The 8,520-nt window shown below is 37.1% G+C and overlaps 1 protein-coding gene across 1 annotated transcript in view; it reads right to left on the reverse strand.

Moving 5' to 3' along the window:
• Window positions 1-8,520, reverse strand: part of TEC (tec protein tyrosine kinase) — an 81,472-nt gene that overhangs the window by 47,854 nt on the left and 25,098 nt on the right. The window lies entirely within an intron of this gene.

The following is an 8,520-nucleotide window of genomic DNA, read 5'->3' on the forward strand; positions in this document are numbered from 1 at the left end:
ACTTATGAAAGCATCCTCTAAAAAAAAGCCACAAAATAAAAATATTTTTAAAGCATATACAATGGGCTTGATTCAGAATATATATATATCTTTTAAAAATAAACAAGAAAAAGACAAAATCTAACAAGAAAAATGTGTAAAAAGGCACTTTAACAAAGAGTAAATGCCAATTGACAGTGAACATATGCAAACTTGTTCATCCTCATTAGTAACAGGAGAAACACAAGTTAAAAATACAGTGAAGTGCTACTACATATATGCCAGAAAGAGCAATCTTAAAAAGTTTAAAATATTAAAAGTTGTCAAGAATTCGATTCTCTTATAAACAACTTGGAAAAACACACAGAGACAATCAATTAGGAAAACACTTGGACGTTCTCTTACAAAGTTGAAGAAATGTACACCCTTGACCCACCAATTCCAATCCAAGTATATACACTAGTCTAAAGAAATGCAGGCTCATCTACTCCAGGATATATGAAAAAATGTAAACCCTAGTGTCCAACCACATTAGAATGAGCAGGTACATTGTTATACTCTCATAAGCAGGAATACTATACAGCAATGAAAACTGAGGGACTACCACTACACGAAACGTCTATGGCAGAGCCTCCCAAACACAGCATTGAACAAAAGAAGCAAGATGAATACACTTATGTTTAAAGAGGGAAACACTAATCTACATTATACACACATTAAACTATATATTCACATGCATTCACATGTTAACCTATAACAAGGCAATACACTTAGGATTACGAAAGTCATACCTCTGGGGAATAGAAGTGGTATTTGATTGGGAAGACACATATGGGTGTCTTTTAGGGTGCTGGTAATATTCAGTTATTTTTTAACCAGGTTAGCAGGTATATAGGTATTTCTTTATATTTTTTGTTAAACTTTACATATGTTTTATATAATACCTGTGTGTGTATTTTACAATAACAAATGTAAAAGAAAAAGGAATAATACTGTTTATCCCAGAGAGAGAAAAAAAAAAAATTTGTATACAAATGTTCTTGGCGGCATTATTCATAAGAGCCACAAAGTGGGAACAAACCAAATATCCATCAAGTGATGAAGAGATAAATGAAAGGTTGCATATCCATATGAGAGAATATGATTTGGCAACAGAAGGAAAACAGGTGATGTATTAATATGCATATAACATGGCTGAACCTTGACCTCGCTGTGCTAAGTAAAAAAAGCCAGACACACAAGACCACATATCATATGACTCCACGTATATGACATGTCCTAGAATAGCCAAATCAACGGAGACAGCAAGTAGATTAGGGGGTTCCCAGGGTTGGGGGAGAGGGGAGAATGGGGAGTGACTGATCATGGATATGGGGCTTCTTTATGGGGCAATGAAAATGTTCTCAAACTAATGGTGGTGATGGTTGTACGATTCTGAATATACTAAAAACCACTGAAACTTTAACTGGGTAAATTACATGGGATGTAAATTATACCTTAATAAAGCTACTTTCAAAAAAAAAAAGCAACTGAGTAGCACAAATTTTAAAAACAAAAAAGAAAGAAAGGCAAATGGCCATAGGAAGCAGGAGCTCAGAGGGAGGGGACAAGGACCCGCCACACTGCGGGAGGGGGCAGGAATCCAGGAAAAGTGAAATTTGAACTAGGTCTTCAAGAATGTGTAGAATTTAGGTAGGCAAAAAAAGCATGGGCATTCCAGGTAAGCAGAATGGACTGGTGGTAGAAACACGAAAATAAGAGTTCAACAGCAATCAGACAGTTTGACTGGAACAACAGAGACCTATGGGGAAAAACATGGGATGAGGCTGAAAAGGTAGACTGAGGCCCAGAAGAGAGCCGGCATGACAGACTAGGGATTCTGGGATTTATTCCACAGGCAGCAGGAGCTTGAACCCTTCAGATCTGTAACTATAACTCCAGGGCGTCTCATTCCCAAATGCCTTTTGGGTTCTTTGTACTCCTCTTTCTGAAAGGTTGGATGCATTCTTAAACACATCCTACAGGAAAAATGTTTATATTTTTTTTAATTTATTTTTTTATTGAAGGAAAATATTTTCAACCATTTATAAAATAAACACAATGAAGAATTTACAGAAATTAGACTAAGCATAATGTATTGATTATAGGCTGTTATCTCTTTTCCTTTCTTACACTCTACTAAAATGATAGTAAAAGAATTTTTTAAAAAGGTATAAATCTCCAAACAGAAGAGGAAAGTGAACGAGAGACAGCAACAAAGTTTGGAAGATAGAAAGCTTGCGGAGATGTGAAGGCCAAGGCAAGCAGAGTTAGTCCTATGCCCACAGCTACCAACGAGGACACCGGTAAGAACAGAGCCATTGGCCCCACTGCGGTCCAGGCAGGCTCAGGGCTGGGATCAGAGAGGATCCCACGTCTGAGCAGAGTGGGTGGCGGCGGGTCTCCTCTATTTCACTCAGCCAACAACCACCGCCAGCACATGCGAATCTTCTTAAATATTTTAAGACCTGAGAAACATAACATTTGCCCATGAAAGGGATTCTGGTAACCACATGGTCTCATTTCTACTGTTTTACGGTGGAGATGTTTGTGAGTATTTCATGGGGAGAATCGTTAGATATTCTCAGATATTAAAACAAATAAAATTTTACGTGCTCTGCAGAAGTGGATCCAGATCCACTGGAAAAGGAACAGAAAACTGCAGATAAACTGATTCTAGAACTTCAGAAACAACACTATCTCATCCAGTGTGTTCTGGTCCTGTTTCCTGTAGATATTTTAGTAAAGATACCTATTCTTAGAAAGTGATTAACTGTGACACGCAAAAATAAAGGAATGACCCTAGTGTTTGTCATTTAAACAATTCTGAATTGCATATGTGGCCATTTGTATCAAACTACTCATCTTTTTCCAAGAAAATTCAAAGCTCTACCATTTATTTTTGTATTATACTACAATCAATCCTAGTCAGGGCTGAGTTAACCAAAAAATAAGCTTACTTTACTATTTTTTAAAGTGGTAGACTAACTAACATGTTGCAGTAGATTTCCAGGGGTCTTTTCCAACAGTGACATTGTTCTCTACTGTTGGGCTAGACAATTCATGTGAATAAATTCATCTTTAATTAAGTTACTTGTGAGTTTTTCTGTGAAGAATCACTTAAAATGTACCATTTAACCAAACCCACTTTAAAGCTCTTAAGAGTTAGCACCTAAGCATAATGCTTTTCAGCTTCTTTTATGTAAGTATTCACAGAAATATTTTCTTCCTGTTGGCCTCTTTTCTGTACAACTCTAATTTACTTAAATGCATAGGGTTCCCACGACCTCATAGGGGTACAACGAGGAAAAAACAAACACAAATGAACAAATGGTAAAAGAACACCCTTTTCAAGGTCTGCTGTACAAAGCCAAAGACGGGGAGGAGGAAGAAAACATGCACAGGGCTGGTCAGCGAAGTCACTGTTTAAGGAAGTCCCCTGTGTAGGAAGTAGCACGCTGTGGTTTAACAGCACACTAGCCAGAAAGATAACACATCTTGGTTCACCTCCTCAAATGGGACGTCACTTGAGAGAAGGCATCTGACCTGGCTGTCCCCCACTTTCTTTACTAAATGGTAGACAAATTTGTGGGGTATTTAGTTACACTTTACGGGGATGCTCAAGAGGACAGAGCAATGCGGGCACGTACACAAACCCTTATACTTCTATGGCATCTACACTATGTAAAATTTAAGAGCAGGAGGAAACTTTAAAATCCTCTAGGTGCAACAGCCACATATTACGCCTGCAAACCAGAGGGCCAGTGAAGAGTCCCAGGTAACCCAGGAATGCGTGGGCAAGGGCAAACAACAGTGACACACAGGATGAGAACTCCAGGTGGCAAGAGACTCTCTTCGCAACAGAGTGGAGGCAGCACAAGAATGTCATTATGAACCCATAAAGGTAAAACTATAGCTTAATCAGACCGTACTTTGAATGAAGCCAGAATCATTCGTACTTTAATTACTGCATCCCTAGCATACAGCACATACTCACTAAACCTTTGTTGTACAGATGATGAATAAACTAAAACAGATAAGCTGAGTCCCATATTGCAAATAAAAATATATGGACTCTCTTCTACCAAGAAATTTTATACATATTCCTCTCAAAAGAGCAAAATTTACGTGTTACAATCTTACACGCAAGGAATTACACGTATCCTATCCATGTTACCTTTGTAGTTGCAAATAAAATTAACAGCTATACCTCTATGATTACTTGGAATGAAGATAGAATGGGAAAAGGTTTTTTCACGTAACTGGATAATGGGTGGAAATTCCTTTCCTACAATCTATTAAAAATCATTAGTAATTTCATTTAATTCTCTTGCTTACTCATTTAATTTTATCTAATAAACTATATTGCACATATTTTGTAATATTTTCCCTTTAAGGTGTTTATCATTGTGAAATCATGCATATCTTAGAAAAAGTTTTCTAAGATTAAAAATAAAAAGCTGGCCAGGCATGGTGGCTCTTGCCTGTAGTACTAGCACTCTGGGAGGCCGAGGTGGGAGGATCGCTTGAGCTCAGGAGTCTGAGACCAGCCTGAGCAAGAGTGAAACCCCCATCTCTATTAAAAAGAAAAATTAGCCAGGTGTGGTGGTGCACAACTGTAGTCCCAGCTACTCAGGAGGCTGAGGCAGGAGGATCACTTGAGCCCAGGAGTTCGAGGTTGCTGTGAGCTGTGATGGCGTCACTGCACTCTACCAGGGGGGACAGGGCAAGACTCTGTCTCAAAAATAAAAAATAAAAATAAATAAAAATTAAAAATAAAAAAGGTAAATGAAGAACTTTGGTAAGAAGACTATAACAATGTTTTTATCTGATGTAATAATCACCAAACTTTGATATTTACCTCAGAAATACAGTATATTTACAAAACCCAAAGTTAATAATGTCAGGTGTTCTCCTAAAAGAGTAATAGAACTAACTGCTGAGTAACACAGGTGTTTCTAAACTCCCTTCTGTGTATAATATTCTACATGTATTTGACCAGCATCAACCTGTGGCTAAGAGTTAGCGTGTCTAAAATAGTTTTAGAAACAACTCATACTTTGAACTAAGATTGGAGGGAAGATAAAAAAAAAAAAAAAAGAAACAACTCAAAATATGGTTGCACTTTCTCAAATTGCCATGTGATTTCTTTTGACAGTTTATACTCTGATTGTTTATAATAACGCCCACATTTAGTTTGGAGGAGAGGTAAATTCTAATAAATACTAAATAAAAATTCTTTTCTCTCATGCACACTCTCTCTCCCTCTCCCTCTCCCTTCCTCTCTGTCTCTCTGTTAGATGAAGGTCTCGCTATGTTGCCCAGGCTGGACTCAAACTCCAGAGCTCACGCGATCCTCCTGCCTCAGCCTCCTAAGTAGCTGGGATTACAGGCGTGAGCCACTGTACTTGGCTATTTCTAAATTTAAATAGTGCATCTCCTCAAAATATAAAATGGAACAAAATTATGTGGGAAATAACTCTCACCATATCTCTCCAAAGCTCTTTTTGCTTACTTTAAATATTTACTAATCATCACCGTTGTAATTACTAACAAAACCTTTTTTGAGAGTCTAATAGGTGCGAGGCATTGTGTGATATCTTTAAATTATGAAATAACAACTTCTGCCCTCAGGGAGATTATTATGTAGTTGGTGAGAAAAAAGGCAATAAAACACACATAAATTTAACAGGAAACTAAATGTAAACAGGAAATTTGGGAAAGGCAAGGGATACAAGCAAGCGGGTGTACAAGGCCTCCCACTTAAGGCAGACTTGAGGTGGGACTTGGATAAATAGACAAGAAAAGGAGAACTGCTGGGCACAGGAGTAAAGAAAGCTTCAAATGTAGGAAAGTGACAAGTACAGATGGTTCAACTACATTTCTGACCTAACAACAGTGCGAAAGCAACACGCATTCAGCAGAAGCCACACTTGGAGTGCCCATACCACCACTCTGTCTTTCACTTTGACTACAGCATTCAGCAAATTACATGAGATCCTCAAAACTTTATTTATTATTAAAATGGGCTTTGTGTTAGACGATTTTGCCCAACTGTAGGCTAATGTAAGCGTTCTGAGCATGTTTAAGGTAGGCTAGACTAAGCTGTAATGTTCAGTAGCTCAGGTATATTAAATGCATTTTCAACTCACAATGGGTTTACCAGGATGGAACTCCATCATATGTCAGGGAGCATCTGTGTTTTTAAGCAAAAGAGTCTGAATAGTGACTAGATGCTATCCATTATAACTGCGACCATATCAATGAACATTTATTGACCTTATCTTCCTGGGCGACCCAGACTCATCCTTCCCGGAACTAAGGCAGTGCAACCAGAGAGATGATCCAGGAACACTCTGATCTGAGTTTTGGTCCAGGCTTAACGACCAGCTTACTAAGTGACTTGAAGCAAATCATCTCCTTATCTTCATTTTCCACAAGTGAAAAATCTGAAGGTCATTCTTTAAAGTCTCTTCAAGCTCTAAAATTGCATGATTCTTTTTTATCACTAACAAATCGATTATCCTCTTGTATGCATAATTATCAGCCATATAAGTCTATACAGGTCTAGGAACAGAAAAGTTCCACAAACACACTAAGCCCCCTTTCACTCTGGGGCCTTTGCACGTGCTATTCCCTCTGTATCAGGTGGGCGTTCTCTGCCCATCATTGCTCACATGCCCACTCCTGGCCAAATGAAAATCTTCCCCAACTCTTGCCCAACCTCCATGCCCCCGGAAGAAACGTATACATAGGTCTATACTTTTGCCACCAAACTTTCCTCCACTCATGCAATTTGATTTCTTTTTAAACTGTCTCCTAGGGTAATTGCTATCATACCTATTCTCATCAAAACACTTATTAGAAACTACTAATTACAGAAAATAACCTCAAAGATTTCTAAGAATTCCTCAGCCCAGCATTTCATAGTATAAAAGAGAGAAATAAAACTCAGGTTACATAAATTATGATGTCAATGATAGTTCTTGAAAAAAATGCAAGAAGTTACATTGAGCTGATTAAGACAAGTTTCAAGAAGTGGATTAAGACAAGTTTGCTTCAAGACAGGCAGGTGGGAAAAGAGGGGTGGGCAGAAACACTGTGTTTATTTCAACTATAATGCCATTTCCCAGACATTCTGGGAATTGTTTTTTACAATTGCCTTCAGTGCCTCCAGCACAATCTTTTGAATACATTCAGTGGAAAAATAGCTAAATAAAAGTTTTCTGGAAACTTGACTTTTTGATCTCACTAAAACTTTCTGAGAGCCAAGTCTTATAAATAAACTAGGCAGTATCATTTCTGAACAAAAATGCTGACTTTTCTTATAGCTCATCAAAATACAAATAATCAGTGAATAAAACACAACTATCACAGCCAGATCCAAGAGTGTTTTTCAAGATCCATAATATGTTTGTTTCTACTGTTAAGTTGCCTGAGAACCAAACCTTTGACTGAATTCCCCTCTTCATTTACTGGTTATTACTGAGATATACTGCTCTCCATAAAAAGCTCTGCATGCCAAACAAATGCTTTAGCACAGGAGAATAAAAAGTTAAAAACTAGAAAAGGAAGAAGGGAGAAATATAAAAAAATAGTAATAGGTGACTTTTACTCATCCTAGTGAACCATGCTAAAATAATTTCTTTTGCAGGGAGGTGAAATCTTCAGCTCCTAAAGATGACCATGAGAATGAGAGTAGGAGAATAGACTGCAATGATTTTTAAATATGATTTCACGTTTGTGGACCTTTACATACAAGTATTGAGTATTCATGATATAGTCAGCTTTTTATAACATATAACAAAGGACAGAATTTCTTCCATATATTTCTCTTTTTCTCATCACAGACATTTTAAAACTTTATGTGTTGACCAACTAAATGCAATGTGTGATTATGGATTAGATCCTGGACTTGGGGTTGGAGGAAGAAAAAGGTAGAAAAGTAAAGATATCAGTGCAATGATGGATGAAATGTGACTATAGACTCTGACTTAGAAAATAGTATTATATCAATGTTGAATGTGTTGATTTTGATCATCACACTGTGGCTATAAAAGAGAATGTTCTTGTTCCTAGACAATATACAATGACCTACTGTATATTGCAAAAGGGGGCTAATGAAAAAGGAGGAGTTAAGAGTGTAAAAAAGCTTGTGCAGACCTGTAGTCTCAGCTACTCCAGAGGCTGAGGCAGGAGGATCGCCTGAGCCTAGGAGTTCAAGACCAGCCTGGGCAACATAGGGAGACCCTATCTCTAAAAAACAAAAAACAAACAAACAAACAAAAAAAGTAAAAAGATACTATGTGTAAATTATAAATTTAAAAATTAATTTTAAAAAAGCACAAAGATATGAATAATTTGTAAACTATATATACAGATTGAAAATGTTATTTTTAGAGTCCAATTAGATAGTGGTAAATTCAGGAAAAAAACCCCTATCTAGTATTAATTTTCTTCTACCACAAAGAAAACTTTTTAAAAAGTCATAACTGAAAGTAA

The sequence above is a fragment of the Propithecus coquereli genome, unplaced genomic scaffold, assembly GCF_000956105.1.
Source record: "Propithecus coquereli isolate 6110/MARCELLA unplaced genomic scaffold, Pcoq_1.0 Scaffold143, whole genome shotgun sequence".
Taxonomy (NCBI): domain Eukaryota; kingdom Metazoa; phylum Chordata; class Mammalia; order Primates; family Indriidae; genus Propithecus; species Propithecus coquereli.